The sequence below is a fragment of the Macrobrachium nipponense genome, chromosome 1, assembly GCF_015104395.2.
Source record: "Macrobrachium nipponense isolate FS-2020 chromosome 1, ASM1510439v2, whole genome shotgun sequence".
Taxonomy (NCBI): Eukaryota; Metazoa; Arthropoda; class Malacostraca; order Decapoda; family Palaemonidae; genus Macrobrachium; species Macrobrachium nipponense.
Window position 1 is genome coordinate 61,917,228 of NC_087200.1, and position 21,040 is coordinate 61,938,267.

The 21,040-nt window shown below is 37.6% G+C and overlaps 1 protein-coding gene across 4 annotated transcripts in view; it reads right to left on the minus strand.

The window, feature by feature from the left end:
• LOC135219349 (uncharacterized) overlaps positions 1-21,040 on the minus strand; it is a 182,991-nt gene that overhangs the window by 151,587 nt on the left and 10,364 nt on the right. The window lies entirely within an intron of this gene.

The window sequence follows — 21,040 nt, forward strand, 5'->3', positions numbered from 1 at the left end:
AAGGCTTATGCGCTAATGGACCTCAAAATAAACGACGCAAATGGAGAGCTGTGCCTAAAGAGAGAGAGCAGTGTTGATATGGCAGAGCTGCGTGACTCATGAGAGGAAGAGGTCGGTCAAGTATACCAGGGAAGGTGTTGGGTAGAATTTTGATCCTATTAACTTTGATGACTGGCGAACTGACAAGTAAAGAACACCCTGGTTCCAGGCTAGATAACAGTGTGTGCTGATCAAGTCTTTGTTAGGAAACTGAAGTGAGGAGTATGAAAGTCAATCAGACTGCACTCGGCATATAAGCACCTCGAAGAGGTTTCAAACTGAATCAGTGGAGATACAGTGGACAGAACTAAATATGTATGGTATGAAACATGCACTGCCGAGTGTTCCTGAAGTTTACATCATGGCACTGAAGGTTTTACTATAATTTTGTAGACTAGACATAAGAATGACTAATTTGGTGTAAATATTGTTCTGTAAGAACGGGGCATGATGCCCCTATGGTATTTATTATTATAAGAACTTGATAGCTTGCGCTACGCTGCGGTGGAACTGGACGCTGCATGTCATGCCTCCTCTACCCACCCGATCCCCTACATACCCTGGCCCACCTGGGGCGGACAAATAGATTTGCATAAGGATGGTGGATATGTCATGTCTCCCCTACCTTCCCGATCCCCTTACCTACCCTACTCACACCAGGGCCGGACAAACAAGGAAGATCCACTCGGATTTTATTAGTACAGAAAATATGTGTAATGTAAGAAGGCACGTGAGAAAACTGAGCTATATGAATGGCTGTTTCTGGAAGATACAGTACTGATTGGGGATCATAAAGAGAAACAGCAGAAAGAGATCTATTACGTTATGAACGAGGACTTAGAAATACCCCCAAAAAACAATAAGAGGCTACAGTGCTTCAGCATTACGCCTGGAGACGTCCGCTCAATAACCCGGTTGAGAACACAATGGAGGTCACTCGGTCATTGTGGGTCAGACAAGGAGCATTCCTGGGTAGAGGCAAAAAGTTGTGTTTACAGAGAGTCCAGAAACAGCCGAACATAGCGTAGCGCAGGGAATACTCCATATGTGAGTGCTGGGGAGTATCCTTATCCAGAACAAACAGCAGAATTTGATGAAAATAATTTGAAATGTTTAGCCATCAGAAGGTTAAGAGTACTAGTGACAAAATTCTAATGGGGCTACAGTTAGTTTCAGGGGAATATTTAGATATATAAAATGTTAACATGGATGGTAGAAGAACGTTCGAAAGTGGTTGACCTGTACGGGTATTTTGGAATAAATATATAATACATGATGATAGCATGAGAGATGAGGCGAGTCATATAATTCGTGAAAGAACAGAACATAGAATTTAGGCCATAGGCCAAGCGCTGGGACCTAAAAGGTCATTTTGCGCTGAAACGGAAACTGATGGTAAAAAGATCTGAAAGGCGTAACAGGAGGAAAACCTCGAAGCATTTGCACTAAGAATCAATTGTTAGGAGAGGGTGGAAAGTACGACTGAAGAAAGAGAATATGAATGGAAGTGAAGTACAAGGAACGAATGGGGTAGAAGACAGGGACCGAAGGCATGCTGCACAGAACCTTAAGTTATGGTTACAATGCACCACATGAGGTGCACCGACGATATTAACCTCCCTATGTTTTTTTTTATTCTGTCAGATTCCATGCTAAACAAATTTTCCAAGTTATCTTCCAGATATGACCAAATCGGGGAATGCTGCTCATAGGCCTCCTGTTGAATCGCTGGAAATTCGGAGGTTCCAACCAGATGCACACGCATATTTACCGGATGCGTAGTTCACGAGTCTCATTTGACAGTTTAACTGTTTTACTTCACGCGTTTTAGTTTTCTGTAAAAGAAAACTATTGAGATACTTTTTTTTTTGTCTGTCCGTCCACCCTCACATCTAAAAATTAACTGAGACTCGAAGGCTGCAAGTTGGTATGTTGATCATCCACTCTCCCTATCATCAAAGAGAGCACATTGCAGACAGCTCGCCTCAGTAGTTTTTACTTTATTTACGGTTAAAGCTAGCTATGATCGTGCGTCTTACACCCCCGCAGTGGCCGAGTTTCATACAGCATTATACGCTGTACAGAAAACTAGATTGAGCCAATGGAACTTTTCCTGCTTTTAGCTGCTTTCCCAGTTCAATCCTTTAGGCTTGTGGTGTTTACTCTTCCAACCTCGGTTGTAGCCTAGCTGCTGCTTCTAATAATAATAATAATAATAATAATAATAAATAATAATAATAATAATAATAATAATAATACTAATACGATCACAAGTTCTGGAATTTCATATTTCCCGTTTCATTAACATTTCTTTCCATGATCTCTACTATCAGGAAATCTTGTATTTTACAATTTCACACCTGTTCAAAAACTCGCGTAACAACGAACGTCTATCCTCACCTTCAACAACCACCGGGTGGAGCCCATCCACCCCTTCATGTCACATCGAGGGCGATAAAACTGATAAATGACTCCCGAGGTCAACGGATTAAGAATGTGGTCTTAATCCTTACTATTTTTGATCTAAATAAAGACCCAGAGACTAGTCACGGGGTATTAGAAGATCGACCGCAGCCGTATAAGTAATTTTCGTTACTGAGGATGTTTTGAGTTTGGAGGAGAGAAATATTTATTCAATATTTTACGTCGATGGCTTAGGAAAAAAACAAGATTAGATGGATAACAGCAGTTTTAAGAAACGCTGGTGGAGCTACACCGTAGTCCCTTTGAAAGCTAAAGGTAGTTTAAAAAAACAAACTGATTTTCATTTTCCCCATGAAAATCCTTCGCCAGGACGCATTCTATTCGCACGTAGACACTCCCAAACGGACTTCCCTTAACATGTTCCTTTGAATTAGCAAATGGCGATTCAAATTCTCACTTGCATACAATGTTTATAACATTTCCATTTCAAGTACAATCTACTATTCTTTCTAAAACGATCCACACATAAACAAAAATCTATCATTAAAGATGATGAATATTAGGAAATCTGGCTTGGAAGGGTCATGGTGTTTTTGTTTTTGTTACCATGGAAACCGTAGAACTCATAATACAAATGAACTTCTGGCATTTTAGTCCCATTCTTGAGAGAAGCAGCCTTCACACAGGGATAAACTACAACCGCAATTTCTCAATAACTGAATCTTCCAGTGTCATTTTCAAGGTCTCGAGTCAACACCTCTCTGCTGGTCGCAATTTGCATTTGCAATGTGCTCATAAAGGTATTATGAACGGGTTAAGTAACCTCGGCAGAGGCGCGCTTCTACTGAGCGCTCGTGTTCTTGTGTAAAATTGATTGTTCGGAAACAATGAAACACATGGTGTTGAAAATATCTCCTTTCCCTTAAAAAAACACCCAACAAGAAAATCAAATAACTTTAAAACAAACAAGGCGTGATCCGACTTTCAGCTTACTCGGGCACAAGCTAAAATCTACAGTCAAATAAGAGTGTTGTTTCACCAACGAAAATTATAATACATGTGCAATATTTTACTAGAAATAATTTTTCTGTAGTTTAACATGCACATTATTATTTTTTACATTTTATTTCTGATAAATAAATTATGACTATCCTATCCTAAAATTTATGTATTTTTAACTCGACGCTAAATACCTTTTTCAAGATTTCAAGACCTTTTTGGGCTTTTCCATAGGGCTTTCCTATTCCCTAACAACAACAACAACAACAACAACAACAACAAGCAATTTGTAGGCTTACTCCCCGAGTAAGCTAAATTGCACGACAAACTCAAGACTATTAAGATTTTTCTGGAATTATGCTCCATATAAAAAATTATTTTTTCCATCTGATTTTACTGTACCTACCCTACTTTCGAGCAATTCCCTTTTTCAAGTAAGCACTTTTCCTTTTCTTTTAGCATCGCCACCAGAGGCAGAGGCATACCACAGGGGCCACTGAGCTCCACTGAAAGTATTGCTTATAACCACAGAGTCACGAACTGTGTGCCACCACCAATCTCTTACAGTGTGAAATAATGGTAAATGCCACCATTTCCATTTTGACCTAAATAACTCCACCCCCACCTAAAGGAATGTTTTAAATCACAATACACTATCAATTTTTTTTTTTCAATTTAATACAATTAGACTACGGTAATGTTACGAAGTGCCAAGTATCTGGGTTACCATTTTATCAATTATTACCTCACAAAAGAAGCCAGACACCTGAAACCTCATAACACGTTAAAACGACTGAATACTCTAAAGGCACAGTGAATCCCTTAACACTTACCAGTATTGCAGAATATCAGACTAAGTTCATCAAAACAGGTGTGAGGTAATCTTGTAAGTAATTAAATTAATCAAAGGGCATCACTCCATCAACAACTTTAAAACTCTAAGTATTTCCTGATTTCAGAAGTCTAAGTTACTTTCCTGGTTCTAAGTCACTTCAATTAAATTGAAGGAAAGCAAATCAATTACCACTCCTATGTCTCTACCTATTCATAAATATAGTCATAATTTATATATATTTATAATGGTGTAAGATAAAGAAAACACTTATAAAAATTTTAAATACAAAAAATTTATTATTAAATTCAAAATTTATAATGAAATTCACAATATCAGGGAAAATGTTTTTTTTACTGTTACTTGAAAAACAAAGTAAAGTTTAATTAATTCTTGAATCAAATTATGTAAAATTAAATCAAAATTAATTTATCATAAAATTCAAGAAAATTAATTCAATCAAAATTCAAAAAGTGTTAGGCATAACTGAAAATTTGAAATTAATTTACAAGTGCTTAAACAAAAATAAAAAAACTTGAAAAGAATTCTAAGTAAATGCAAATCAATTCACAAGTGGTTAAATTTAAATTAAATGTGCAATGATAAAGCAGTGAAAATAACTAAGTCAATTAAATTGTGAATGTAAATGAAAATATAAAACAAAAAGACACACTTCAATAAGAAAATGAATAAGTGCACAAATAATGGAACAGACACAAAACACAAAAAAATATCAGCAATGTGTAAACACAAACACAAAAAAATATCAGCAATGTGTAAAAGTGTAAATCTTTTCATAACACTGTAACAACAGTTTTACCAACCTTTCTTAACAGACACAGTTCCTATCAATTATTAATTAAAACACCAATCCCTATCCATTATTAGTTATTTCACTGTTCCTAACAATTATTAGTTGCAACTAATAAAAACTATAACACACTTTTACCTTTTTTTGGTATACCAACTTCTTTTCTTCTCTTGTATTACACTTGTCACAAAAAAAAACAAGGCGCCGTACGAAATTTTGTTTGTTCAGATTCCACAAAAGAAATTAAATAAACTAAATAAAATTCTAAGAAATATCAAATATACAATTCTCATATGAGTGACCAATTTACGTTACGTTAATTTAATCTCGATGTCGAGTGAGAGAGAGAGAGAGAGCGAGAGAGAGGGAGGGAGATCTAACTGCTCGAGGTCTTAAGATCGAATGAAAATCTCTTCCTTTATGGAAATGGACAGAGCAGATGTCTCAAAACGTTTCTAGGCACGAAAGCTTCTCGAAAGTTTGGAAATCTGACGCAATCTTACATAAAAAAAGTGCAATATCCACGTGGGACTCGGCAAATACATACACGTACAAGACAAGATTGCTCAACAGATACGTACCCGATTGAAACGGAGGGTAAACGATAATTAAGATTGACATGTTTTTGATGACCATGTAAAAAGAGTCGAGCTCCATTATCAAACGCGCTGACAAGAGCAGGACGCAAACGGATCTCGCAGACTCTAATTTCAAAGTGCTGACATAAAAGTTAAACCATTTGCAGCTTTGAAAAGACAAGGATCTCTCTCTTTACGTTATATATATTTTCTTTTACAAGACGTTTAATGCGAAATCTGAAACAACACATTTTAAAACATCCTATTCTAAGCTATCTAGGAATCTGAAAAAAATGTTGCACAATCTACATGGACATTTCAAAGAGGAAAAACATGCATTTTGAAAGTAGCAATATATAAATATACCTCCCCCAGAAAGATTTTTTATCACGGTGTTGAATCCAACGATTCGCAACGAGATAATAATCAGCAACTACATTGTTTTTGCCACTATGTGCTGCACTCTTAAGTTTTATAATGTTGCAGGCACAAAGACCACCTGGTCAGTCTTTGATTATGGTTTTTCATTTCTGGATAATGACAGTGATTGTGATCAGAAAACACTACAATTTCTTCATTCCTAGGTCTATTCACATACACTTCCAAATTTTTTTTTTTTGTTTTTCAATGCGGTGATTAAGGCTAAAGTTTCCTTCTCGATTGTTGAATATACTTTTCTGATGTTTTTTCAATTTTGTAGACATGAAGCATACAGGATGGTAGATATTATTTTCATCTTCTTGAAGTAGGAACAGCTCCAACACCACAGTCTGACGCATCACTTTGTATCACAAATTTCTTGTCGAAGTCTGGAGCTGAAGTACTGTCTTGAAGTTAAAATGGCTTTACTCTCAAAGGATTCTTGACACCTCTGGAGTCCAAATAAACTTAGCTTTGGGACTAGTCAAGTCTGTCAAGGGAGCTACTACGGCTGAGAAATTTGGGCAAAAAACGACGATAGAAAACAGCCATCCCCCAAAATCTCTGTAGCTGTTTCCTGGTAGTAGGTGGGGTAGCCTACGGATACCTTCTACATTAGCATTTACTGAGCAAGAAGGCCTTCCCAACTTCAAACCCAAGATACTGACAGTTGCCTTTCCCAAACTCACTCTCTCTAGTTTGATTGTTAATCCTGCTTCTTGTAGTTTCTTGAAAACTTTCTTCAGAATCTTCAGATGTTCTTCCCACGTTGTAGAGTAAATCACGATGTCATCTAGGTATACACCCTACTCCTTCTATTGATCCTAACAGTTGATCCATCACTCGTGAAATGTTGCGGGTGCATTCATCAGACCAAACGGCAGAACAGTATACTGATATAGTCCAAAAGGAGTAATAAAAGCTGACAGCAGCTTCGCATTCTCATCTAAGGGAATTTGATAATATCCTTTCAACAAAGTCTATCTTGGAAACAAAGCTTGGCTTGCCCCAAATATTATCAAGTAACGATCTATAAGAGGCAAAGGATAATTAATCAGCCACACTGATAGAATTCAGCTTCCTATAATCAGTACACATCCTAAATGAACCATCTGGTTTCTTCACTAACACACATGGGAGAACTAAAGTGACTTGAACTGGGGTTCTGCTAATCCATGTTGCAGCAAATAACTCAACTTCCTTCTTCAAAAACCATCTCGATGATACGGTGATAAGCGATAGGCTCTTTGCTTGAAAGGTTTTTCCATCTTCTTGAATCTTGATTTCATGCTGGTCAATCAGTACGTCTAGGGCACATCTGAAAAAATTTCTGGAAAACTTCTAATTACGTCACTTAAGTCTTCACCTTGTTCAACACTCAGATGTTTCAGTTTACCTCCAAATTTTTCAAAATTGAAGAATTATTCATCTTGCTTGCAGCTCCCAATTCGTAGCCATCATCATCTTCTGTAGATAAAGTTGTCTGGTTACGACACAGTTTTCAGTTTTAGTTTCTGAGAAATAAGGTTTCAAGAGGTTCATGTATCTTCCTTTGTTCTTCTTCTTCTTTCTGGTGTTTCCCAACCACATAAGTTCTATCACTTAACTTCTGAATTATCTTTGTAAGGACCTTGAAAATTTATTTAGTGAGGGGAAATCTCTTGACAGGTAAGAACACTAACACTTGTTGACCAACACTAAAACTTCTTAGCTTAGCCTTAGCATCAAAATCTCCTTTTCATTTTCTCTTGACTCATTTTCAAGTTTTCTAAAGAGAATTTTCTAATCTCTTTCAACCTCTTCCTTAAGTTCTTCACATACTCTGCTTGGCTTTCCTCTTGATTTTCTTCCCAATTTTCTGCAAGAATCTTCAACGGTCCTCTAACTTCTCTTCCAAAAATCATCTCATTAGGTGAACATCCCATACTTTCTTGTAAGCACTCCTAACTTCAAACAACATTAATGGTAAACCACATCCCATTCTCTTCCTGACTCAGAACAATACTTTTGTCAGCATACTTTTCAATGTCTGGTGGAACCTTTCCAAGGCACCTTGAGTTTCTGGATGATAAGCGGTTGATAACTGTTGTTTCACACCCCTAACAAATTCATCACTCCTGGAATAACTTTGAAGTAAAGTTTGTTCCTCTGTCACTTTGTACAATTTCTGGTATTCCAAACTTTGAGAAAAACTCCACAAGTTTTTCAGCAACTATCTTGGCAGATATGTTTCTAACAGGGATTGCATCTGGATACCTTGTCACAGGACACATTAATGTTAACAAATACTCATTTCCTTTCTTTGTCTTCGGCAATGGTCCAACCATATCAATAATCACTTTGCTAAAGGGTTCTCCTCTAACTTCTATAGGTTGTAGGGGGGCTTTCTTGATGGTTTCATTCGGTTTTCCAGCTATCTGGCAGGTATGACACTCACGACAGAACCTGCTAACATCTCTGTGAGTCCAGGCCAGAAAAAATATTTCATGATCTTCTCCACAGTCTTCCTGATTCCCATATGTCCAGACTCATGAGCTACTGCAATCACTTGCTTTCTCAATGGATATGGAATCAAAATTTGATGATATTCGCCCCATACAGCATCTCCTGGTATATCTGTAGGTCTATACTTCCTCATCAGCAAACCTTCCTTCAGATAGTAACAGGTAGGAGTTTGTTGCATCTCTTCTCGATCAACAACTCTGAAGAACAAATCAGTTAACGATGCATCCTTCTTCTGCAAGTCCATCAGCTTCTCTCTTGTCACTTGACCAACTTCAAGGGTTGAATTCTCAATATCTGCTCAACTCAGCTACTGTAGTTTCACTACTGTCTTCAGCAACACTTTGACTACTCGAGTCTCTTCAGGAACATCAGGTTCTTCTTCTTCGTTGTCGTCTTCTTCATCTTCTTGGGAAACTCTCTTCTTGGTCCAGCACTATGGGAAACTTCACTTCCCTGGAATAATTCTTCTAAGCACAAAGATCCTTCACTTGATCCTTCTTGGGTGTGTAAATCCTCAGTTTCTTCACTTATAGTCGTAGTCCTCTTCATACTTCTGGTAGTTACACAACTAGGAAACAGGTGGGGGTTATTCTTCTCCAACTCTCTGTAGACTAATCTCAATGGTTTGTCTGTCACTACAGGACAAGAATAAATGGCACACCACCAACTTCATTCCCCAACAGAACATGTATACCTTCCCAGCCAGTGAGTCCTTTACAGCAAAAATCAACATTCCCTGTCACCAATTCACATGACAGGTGTAAGCGGCATATAGGAGTTACTTCCTCTCCTCCTATACCCTTCAAAATAACTGAATCTCCTGTGAGACTCTTCTCCAACTGAGGGTGAGAACCACGTACTACCACACTATGGTTACTCCTGTATCACGTAATATCTTGACTGGTACCTGCATACTTCCTCCTTGAGTTGACAGCATACCCTCATAGATATATGGCTAAAAGCCTCCACACTGCTAAGCCACTCACTGCTTGAGGTAACATTTCCACTGGTTGCTAAACATTCAGCTTGTTTAGTTTCATTCTTCTCTGGAGTCTGATTCTTTCCCACACTGCTCTTCGTAGTTTGTTTCACAACTTGACTAACTGGTTTTGACTGCTGTTGATTCCGATAACACTCTTGGACTGTAGTGTCCTACTCTTCCACACTTGAAACAGACAACATTAGGTTTCTGTAACTGTCTTGAAGACTGGATGAGGATTTCACATTAATTTGCTGAGCTGTATTACCTTGTGTACTCTTAGTAGTATCACTTGAAGGTTTCCCGTTAAATTTGTTCCTGTTATTTGGAAAAGACTTAAAACCTGGGCGTTGTTGACTCTGGTACTTGACATTGTAATTACGTTTGCTACTGATTATATTGTAATCTTCACTAAGTGTAGCGGCTTTGTCAAGTTTCTTCACTTCTCTCTCTCTTAAATAGGCTCTTATATGTTCAGGATTCCCTTAAGATACTGTTCAAGAACAAGTAACTCTTCTAACTCATCAAAAGTTTTAACTTTAGCAGCTTCTACCCAACGTTTGAAACACCTTCTCACTTTGTAAGCATAATCTAAGAAGGTTCCCTTCTCACTTTTCTTAAATTTCTGAATCTCTCATTGTAGTACTCTGGGGTCATCTGGTAAACTTGTAGCACACTGTGTTTAAGTACCTTGTAGTCTTTACACTGATCAGCTGTTAAGGCTAGATAAGCACTTCTCCCTTTACCAATCAAGACACTTTGTAGCAAAACTGACCATTTATCCTCTGGCCATCCCATACCTGAAGCCACTTTCTCAAGTGATCAAAAACTCATCTGGAGCTTCTTCAGTAAACTTAGGGATTAACTTCTGTACTCTCACTACATCAAATACAGGGTCTTGATTACCTTGGTTAGGGTTAGACGGTGTTACAGGTAATGTGGATCTAGCTCTTATTAATTCCATTTCCCTTTCATGTCTTGCGATTTCTCTTTCCTCTTTTATTCTTTCTCTTTCCTCTTCTGCTGCTTTTTCTTCTTCTCTTTCTCTTCTTTCTTGTTTTTCCCTGTCTATTCTTTCTCTTTCAGCTTTGCATTCTCTCTCTTTCAGCAAGCATTTTTAGCTTAATCAAATTCTCTTCTGCTTCAATGCGTCTAAGCTCTAACTCTGCATCACTTTTCTCTTTCTTTTTCTGCTTGCTTATTATGAGATCAGCACGTGCTACATTCAACAACTCTTGAGCCAATTCTAACTCATCTTCATCAGTTTATTCTACCAGAGTTTATCAATGATTCCATAGCAATACATCTTATTTTGTGCCTTTACCATACTAGTAGACACAATAACCACATGCCTACTGCTAAAGCGCTCCACTGTGCTCTAGACAGAGTGGTTTCAGACAAACTTGGACGGAAGGAGCTGCTAAAAATTCCTGAACATTGAACTGAGCCATTTTCCTCTAAGTTATCAATTTACAATTCAATACAATAAATGCAAAACAAAATTATATGTCACTCTCCTAACCAAAATATATCCCTAACACCACCAGTATATTCTAGAGTGATAATGAAATCTGCTTTCCCGGGTCTGGGCACCATTAAACAATGTTACGAAGTGCCAAGTATCTGGTTACCATTTATCAATTATTACCTCACAAAAGCCAGACACCTGAACCCTCATAACACGTTTAAACGACTGAATACTCTAAAGGCAACAGTGATCCCTTAACACTTACCAGTATTGCAGAATATCAGACTAAGTTCATCAAAACAGGTGTGAGGTAATCTTGTAAGTAATTAAATTAATCAAAGGCATCACTCCATCAACAACTTTAAAACTCTAAGTATTTCCCTGATTTCAGAAGTCTAAGTACTTTCCTGGTTCTAAGTCACTTCCAATTAAATTGAAGGAAAGCAAATCAATTACCACTCTATGTCTCTACCTATCATAAATATAGTCATAATTATATATATTTATAATGGTGTAAGATAAAGAAAACACTTATAAAAATTTTAAATACAAAAATTTATTATTAAATTCAAAATTTATAAGTGAAATTCACAATATCAGGGAAAATTACTGTTACTTGAAAACAAAGTAAAGTTTAATTAATTCTTGAATCAAATTATGTAAAATTAAATCAAAATTAATTATCATAAAATTCAAGAAAATTAATTCAATCAAAATTCAAAAGTGTTAGGCAATAACTGAAAATTTGAAATTAATTTACAAGTGCTAAACAAAATAAAACTTGAAAAGAATTCTAAGTAATGCAAATCAATTCACAAGTGTTAAATTTAATTAATGTGCAATGATAAAGCAGTGAAAATAACTAAGTCAATTAAATTGTGAATGTAAATGAAAATATAAAACAAAAGACACACTTCAATAAGAAAATGAATAAGTGCACAATAATGGAACAGACACAAACATATCATCAATGTGTAAACACAAACACAAAAAAATATCAGCAATGTGTAAAAGTGTAAATCTTTTTCATAACACTGTAACCAACAGTTTTTACCAAACTTCTTAACAGACAACAGTTCCTATCAATTATTAATTAAACACACTCCCCCCTATCCATTATTAGTTATTCACTGTTCCTAACAATTATTAGTTGCAACTAATAAAAATATAACACACTTTACCTTTTTTGGTATACCAACTTCTTTTCTTCTCTTGTAAATTACACTTTCACAAAAAAAAAACAAGGCGCCGTTACGAAATGTTTGTTCAGATTCCACAAAAGAAATTAAATAAACTAAATAAATTCTAAGAATATCAATATACAATTCTCACAATATGAGTGACCAAATTTACGTTACGTTAATTTAATCTCGATGTCGAGTGAGAGAGAGAGAGAGAGCGAGAGAGAGGGAGGGATATCTAACTGCCTCGAGGTCTTAAGATCGAATGAAAATCTCTTCCTTTATGGAAATGACAGAGCAGAGTCTCAAAACGTTTCTAGGCACGCAAAGCTTCTCGAAAGTTCTGAAAATCTGACGCATCTTACATAAAAAAAAAAAAAAGTGCAATATCCACGTGGGACTCGGCAAATACATACACGTACAAGACAAGATTGCTCAACAGATACGTACCCTATTGAAACGGAGGGTAAACGATAATTAAGATTGACATGTTTTTGATGACCATGTAAAAAGAGTCGAGCTCATTATCAAACGCGCTGACAGAGCAGGGACGCAACGGATCTCGCAGACTCTAATTTCAAAGTGCTGACATAAAAGTTAAACATTTGCAGCTTTGTAAAGACAAGGATCTCTCTCTTTACGTTATATATATTTTCTTTTACAAGACGTTAATGCGAAATCTGAACACACATTTTAAAACATCCTATTCTAAGCTATCTAGGAATCTGAAAAAATGTTGCACAATCTACATGACATTTCAAAGAGGGGAAAACATGCATTTTGAAAGTAGCAATATAATAATAGTACATATTCCTAAACACATGCATTTTTACGTTCGTTTGAATATAGCCTTACTATTTCTTTTAAATTTCGTTTTAAAAAGATACATTAACATGCTGATACGTCAAAAATTTAATGGTGACCTTATTTGACCGCGTAATGAAATCCATGTCACTTGGTTCATACCCACGGGGACAAAAAATAAAAGATGCAGGTAGACTATAGATGTAAACTGATAATACACTACACGTGTCACTTTCTCCTTGATTTTTTAATGATCCAAATCTCTTCGCAGTTTTATCATAAATTTGCCTGTGATCTGATCATAAGGCAACATGCGAGTTTTGTTACAGTGACCTTATCAATAATACTACAATATAAACAAAATATAGCTCGATTTCATTATAAGGTGATAAATTTTAACACCTTACTGAAGACCTTATTATTTCATTAAGTACTGAGTATTCTGCTCTTGGTCAGTACTTCAGGGACGAATGATGCATAAAAGGTATTGAAACATATGCCTGAAGATAATATTACCATTAAACTAAAAGATATCTAATATTTTAACGCTGGCCTATTATCATCAACCAACTCTGTCCTAGGATCACACCCTGGGGGCGAATGTTACAGATAGGTGGTCAAGTTGAACGCTATAACATCCCAACAAATAAACCACGACATGATAGGAAAAATTGAACGCTGGCCTAGTGTGGACGCTGACGTGGACAACGAAATGGAGGATGGCAGTTGGTCTCTCCTGCAATAGTTCTCTTTCTCTTTCCTCTTATCGATAATTCTGGCTCCTGGCGCCATTTTCACGTTTCCGGGGCCCTTTCCAGCTTCCCTTAAAAGTTAAACTTGTCCAAATGAACGTTACAACATCCCTCAGTTCTATGTGTACTAGTCACGCTCAGATCCACAGAAAGATTAAGTCTGAAAGAAGATCTGCTGCCACAGTAAACATCTAACTAGTTCAAAGTAGTTTCTATTTTCTGCGACTTTTAGTTTTCTGTAACAGAAACCGATAGAGATGGGTTTTTGTCTGTGCGTCCGCACTTCTGTCCGCCCTCACATCTTGGAAACTGCTGAGGCTAGAGGGCTGCAAATTGGTATGTTGATCATCCACCCTCTAATCATCAAACATACCAAACTGCAGCCCTCTAGCCTCAGTTCTTATTCTATTAAACGTTAGTTTTAGCCCTGATCATGCCCCTGGCACCGCTATTGTGCCAACAACACAGGTCACTACAGGCCGTGGATGAAAGTTTCATGGATCGTAGCTAAGCATTTCATACAGCTGTACAGAAAACTCTCTTGTGCCGAAGAAACTTCGGCGCATTTTTAGCTTGTTTTTCATTCGATAGGAACAGAGTTCTTTTTGAGAACAGCAAGCAAATATCTAATTAGTAATTACCTAACATCTCCTCAAGCATGTCAACCAATCTTTCAACAGTGACGTTTTTGACAAGGCGTCTGTCCCTACGTAAAAGGCAATCAGTCAAGAGTTTTTCGAATCCAGAAACCTGTCTGTGTAGAGACATCAATATGAACAATTCTGAACTTTCTTACATCGTGACCCCTAAGGGTTTTCGGTGGTCGTTATTTAGGACTAATATTTCTTTATGATATTAACAGTCTTTTGTTAATGTTTTTACGGTCATCCCCAACAGGCTCGTACTAAACATGCAGCAAAGTGTATACATACCGGGTTAAAAAACCCTTGGGGGTCACTGTCAAGGACAGCTCCAACGATTTTACTGAAAATGAATTTAGGCTTAATTTTTTTACACAACATCTAAAATAGACTCCATTTCAACAGCTCTAACTGTATCTAATTGAAAAGAATTTTTTTCATCAAGTTTCTAAGAGAAAGCATAATTCCTTCATTTTCACTCATTCTGGAGGAGACCTATCTTGCAGATGAATGAGCGCTATATTGGATTCAATCTAGCAGCTTAAAACACTTTCCTTAACACTCAGTTCCATTCATGAAGCCAGCTATTCAACACCAGAGACGCCTCTTATACGAGTTAACCACTCAACACATTTCGTACACTCACGAGAGAGAGAGAGAGAGAGAGAGAGAGAGAGAGAGAGAGAAGCTCATTTCGTATCAGCACAACTCTTCTTTGGGGAACATGCATACCAATCTTTCTTCAAACACACTGACAGAATTTTCTACCAAACAAAATTAATTTATAAGGCAGCAAAGTGAACCTCGGAATTAACGGTTATCTGTCGGTATCACAATATTACACATTCATCCTTTTATATATATATGTGTGTTTGTGTGTGTGTATATGTGTATATATATATATATATATATATATATATATATATATATATATATATATATATATATATTTCGCCATTAATTGATAATTACCCCAAAAATCGTGGTTAAATTTGGAGCGGATCTTCTTAATGAATTCAGTTACGTTGCTTTCAGTAAAGCAAAGGAAAACATTTTCTTCATTTTTGACAACTTTTATAAACGTTCATCAAATCATATTTTAGTCGTAACTTTCAGAGCAAGAGAGAAGGGAAATCATGACACGATGTCTACTTAGCAATAAAATGAAAGATCACGTAACCTTAACAAGAGAAAAGATGGCGTCTTTTAAGCCGCAAGACTTTAAAATAAGTGAAGTACTACATGAAAAAAATAAATAAATAAACTGAAAAAATTGATACAAACAAGAGAAAATGAATATAAGATTCCTATAAAAATGTGTACTATATGAACTTAGGGACAGCACCATCATTCGTCCAAAGAATCAAGCCCTGAATAAAGAATTTGCAGGTAACTGAACAAAACAGGATCCCCTGGATTACTTTTTTTTTTTAATCACGGAAACAGAAAAATGGATGTGTCAAACTGCCGTCATCCTAAATTTGATTTTCAGGGAACATCTTTACAACTGTCTCTTGTTCATTTCTCTTTCTAGGGCATTCCCTGAAATCGGCAAAATGCAATATTTGCGTGACCGTCATTCTGAATCGGCAAGATTCTGGAGGCTTTCAAGATATCTCTGGAAATGTCAAAATCCCATACGTACTTCAAAAAACGTACTTCAAAACAGTTGCTGGGGTGAGCCTGTACTTGATAACCTCCGGTTTCACATATAAGTTACATGTTATGTACTACAGTACTTTTACTTAACATACAGACATGCCAGCGTATTTATTGCATTGAATATATAATTTAGACCAAAGGCCAAGCACTGGGACCTATGAGGTTATTCACCACTGAAACGGAAATTAACAGTATAATGTTTGGAAGGTGTAACGGGGGGAAACCTCTCAGTTGCACAATAAAAAAACTGTTTGGAGTAGGTGGAAAGCAAGATGGAATAAAGAGAATATGAAAGGAGGGACAGTAAAAAGGATGAAAGGGGTTGCATCTAGGGACCCGAAGGCACGCTACAAGAACCTTAAGAAATGCCTACAGTGCACCACATGAGGTATACTGACGGCACTCACCCCCTACAGGGGCCAGAATGTTTAATTTCTAGCAATACAGCACTTTCAATACCTGGTAATACTTTGACTTTGCATATTTTTGGGGACAAGTAAGAGATTTTGTCTTTAATAAACTGCATAAAGCTTATTTGAAAAACTCACTGCCTTAATTAAGGTGTTCCAGCTTTTATGTAAGCTGTCAATTAAATTTCCGTAACAAAGTACTTTTTTATCATTATCAAACAAATGTTTTAACTCAGTAGTTACAAGACACCGCTTTGGCGTAAAGTTGCGAATTTTCTATGTAATATATAAATATAAATATAAATATAAATATAAATATAAATATAAATATAAATGTATATATGGACCTCTTCTTGGAGCATCCATTGGAGGACGAAACTGGGCATTTTCTGAGATAAACCATTTTCATTCTCTTATGTGGAATACCATTGAATATATATATATATATATATATATATATATATATATATATATATATTATATATTATATATTAATTTATATATATAGAGAGAGAGAGAAGAGAGAGAGACGAGGAGAGAGAAGAGAGAGAGGAGATGAAGGAGAGATTCTTTAAAAACAAAATAATAACTTGAACGAAATCGTGAATCATCTGAAATGCCTAATAGATTGGATCACCACACGGAGATGAAGCCACGAACAAGCCCGCACTTATTTCCCGAATAAAACAAACTTATCTGGAGATATTTGAAATATTGGTTGTGCGCCTGCCCGTGAAATCACGGCCATAGCTCACACAATGTTAAATCTGGTGCCCTGACTCAGGAATGCCTCACCATAACGAACGACACTCAACGACTCCAATACCAGTCACTTGTTCGTCCAGTTGTATATTTCATCGAGTTGTACATGCCGTTTAGACTGAATATAAAAAGAGAATTTAGGCCAAAGGTCAATCGTTGGGACCTATGAGGTCATTCAGGGATGAAATGGACAGTAAACAGGTTTGAAAGGTGTAAGGAGAGGAAAACTTCAAAAGTTGCACTACCAATCAATTGTTAGGGGAGGGTTAAGGAAAGAAAGATGGAAACCTAAGCAATGCCTACAGTGCACGACACAAGGTGCACCGATGGCAGCATCCCCCACCCGCAACGAGCAACCTCAAAGGAGCCTCTCTTCTAAATCACAGATATACACAGTTCATAATAACCCAGATGGCCCGGCACCAAATGACTTAGTTCATATCCAAAGTTGGCAACTTGGCCGTGACGCCATTCCTCCTCCTCCTCCTCCTCCTCCTCCTCCTCTCCCTTGAAGCGGAATCTTTCAACTTTCAAAAGGTGAAAAATCAGGAACACGTCTTTCAAGCATTCTTTTCCTATTTCGATACTTTAAACTTTAGACAAGAATATTCATTTAATTTTTTTTTGTTCTTACTGGTTAACACGGTTCACACAGTACGGACTACGATCTCATTCCAAGGCCTAACTATCCCGTTGCATACGTAAAGCAAGTCCTTTATCTACCACTGTACTTCGACAAGCGAGTCGTCGAAGAGTCAACCGTACATGAAACAAAGATAAAATGGTATGAACAAAAAAATGGCAGGCGTGTGAAACACCAGCGCTTCGTTTCCATGGAACCATGAAAAGAAACACAGAAAGGGACAGGGAGGGACGGGAACGGGGAAAAGGGAGAGGAGCGGGTAAGGGATATCCCCCCACCCCCTACTTCCTCAACACCAACAAACACGCCACTTTCCCTTTCCCCCCACTAACTAACGATGGGAGGCAGATGGTGGTGGTGTCGGCAGGAGGACGGCCAATAATATTAGCTTCACGAGTCACACACGACAACCACGCCCTACCCAACAACAACCAAGAAAGCTCCGCATATCCTAATGGGTGGATGAAAGAGAGGGATATGTAATGAACATGCAATGAAGTGGGGGCGCCTCGTAGGGGGGCGGGGGTGCCCTCTGCTTCATTATATGATCACGGTCAGTCTTCACGGAGTACAAATTTTAGTCCCTGATTATGCCAATAAAGGAAGCTCCATCTTTTTCTTTTCTTTTTTCATGTTTTTAAGGAAAACAAAATCGTACCTTACTTAAGGCAACACAAATCTTTTTGTTTTTTTCCTGGGAGAAAAAAAAACCTTCGAGATCCGGCCTACGAGGAGAGAGAGAGAGAGAGAGAGAGAGAGAGAGAGAGAGAGAGATACTAGTAATTTTTAATTAAGGAAACGAATCTCTCCATTCCTCGCCAAGGGAATAAAACCTTAGGGATCTGGCCAGAGAGAGAGAGAGAGAGAGAGAGAGAGAGAGAGAGAGAGAGAGAGAGAGAGCCAACAATACCTTTCAAAAGTCCACCAACTTCTGAACACGTCAGAAAACAGGTCAGGTCATTCTGTCATCACCAAAAGGGGTGAACAAAATAAAATTTAAAAAAAACCGTCGGGCTCTACTATTGAGGACAAGGAGAGCATAAAATGCCTAAATAAATAAACAAATAAAAAACAATGTTCGACTGGCAACACTCTGGTTCACAGCTGTTCTCGAAGATCATTTGAATCGTTTAGTCTCGCCGTCCTCTTTGTAGTTAAAAGCAAGAACTGGGTCCTGTTATGCAACGATCTGAGAAACTATGAACTCCTTGCAACCCTTCAACCTGTGATCTTTCCCACATTTGTCCTGCTTATGACCAAATTTCTTGACAAGGTCACCGTCGAGGCTTCTCAACACCTACTGAATACAAACATTTTATCCTCACGTAATATCAGGTCCGCTGGTACAGTGGTTAGTGTCGTGGTATGCCACTTAGACGTCGTGGGTTCACGTCTCCCCGGGGGCGATGATGAATGAAAGGCTTTGTATCATGATCCCTTACTCTTGCAGTGTGGGGTCTGATAGTGTGAGAGGCTGAAACCAACATTGTTTGGAAGCTTGAATTTCAAATGAGTGTTCCCGTGGTCTTGCTCCATGTGAATGGGTTTCATCTATTAATAATAATAATCATCTCCTAATCACGGTGATGGTGGTTAAGATCATCGACAGAAGTCGGTCAAGGACTTGTGTCGAATTATAACAATTGCAATGAAACCGCAAGTAAGAGTAATAAATTATATATTATCTCTAAAAATAAAGGGACTGTCACGTACAGCAACAAACATTAGATTCGTTACTAGTTTTCTGCAAAAGAACACTAACGTGATGGCTTTTGGTCTGTCCGTCCGCCCTCACTTCTTAAGAACTGCTGTGGCTAATGGGTTGTAAATTGGCATGGCTAGTATTCACCACCCAATCATCAAACATACCAAATTGCAGCCCTCTAGCCTTAGTAGTTTGTGTTTTGTTTAAGGTTAAAGTTAGCCACGATCGTAGGTCTGGCACTGCAATAAGTGCCACCAACACAGGCCGCCACCGGGCCGTGGATGAAAGTTTCAAGGGTGAGTTTCATATTGCACTCTATGCTGTACAGAAAACTCGACTGGCATTTTTTACTTAGTTTATAATCTGTAAACGCAGAGAAAACAAGTCTGAGTAACAGTGCTAATGATATTTAATGATACTGTTAAAACACCTGGACAGAAGCTAGACAGATCACAGCTCCCAAAGGTAACAGAATGATTCTTTTGAGTTAATCACCCACCACAGATTACAACGACATCGGCAGCGGATATTTCCCGTCAGCTCCGAACAATGACCTCAATATGCTTGGGAAAATACGAGGGTAAAAGTGACTTGGTTTCACTTTCAAAGACAGAGTGAATGAAGGAGGCCCTTAGGGCTTCGTTCAATTTCAGATGAGCTTCTGACGAGTCGCAGCTCTGGATACTGGCGAATAATGACACTTCCCACAACCGCAAACCCCCATCCCACACCGCCCCCCCCCCCTCGGTCCCACTTCTCCTGTATAATTTGCAACCGTCGGCCACGTATATATATAGTAGCTTTTCCGGTTCGAGAATATCAATATTTTTCAAAAAAGACTTCATGAATGAAGAAGCTTCCAGACTTTCTTCCAGTTCACAAAATTATGGCCATCAAACCAAACTGTGGCAATGTAGACCCACTGTGTGAAGCAAAGTAATAATACACTTTTCTAAAAACTAAATTGATTGTTGACGCCTATCGACTTTGGACAACATCAAAACAATTTGGTTTCCAGTGATTATCGAAACTAAAAGGTTTCATGACTCAACGTAGGTTTCCTGGACTGGTCATAATGGCGTTTGTTATAAACCATTTACTTCCAGTGAAACTTGCTACTTGGCTTCAACCTTGGCCAAGTATTTTTCCTTTCATTGACCAGCAGCTCAATTACCACAATAAAAAAAAAAGAATGATGTGGCTTTTGCTTAAAACTAAATGAATAGAAATTTGCGCGAATTAAAAAATAGTTAAAGCATTTCTTAAACCTTTATCAAGAGGGTTTCAGCTTTCTCTCTGACTCATCAGTGACAGGGACTGAATTCGGCTTTGCTCAATATCCTGACATTTTCAACATACTTTCAACTCTCAATATATGTCCTAACAGGTGTTTCTCTTCGACTGAAGACTTCATGATGGCAGCTC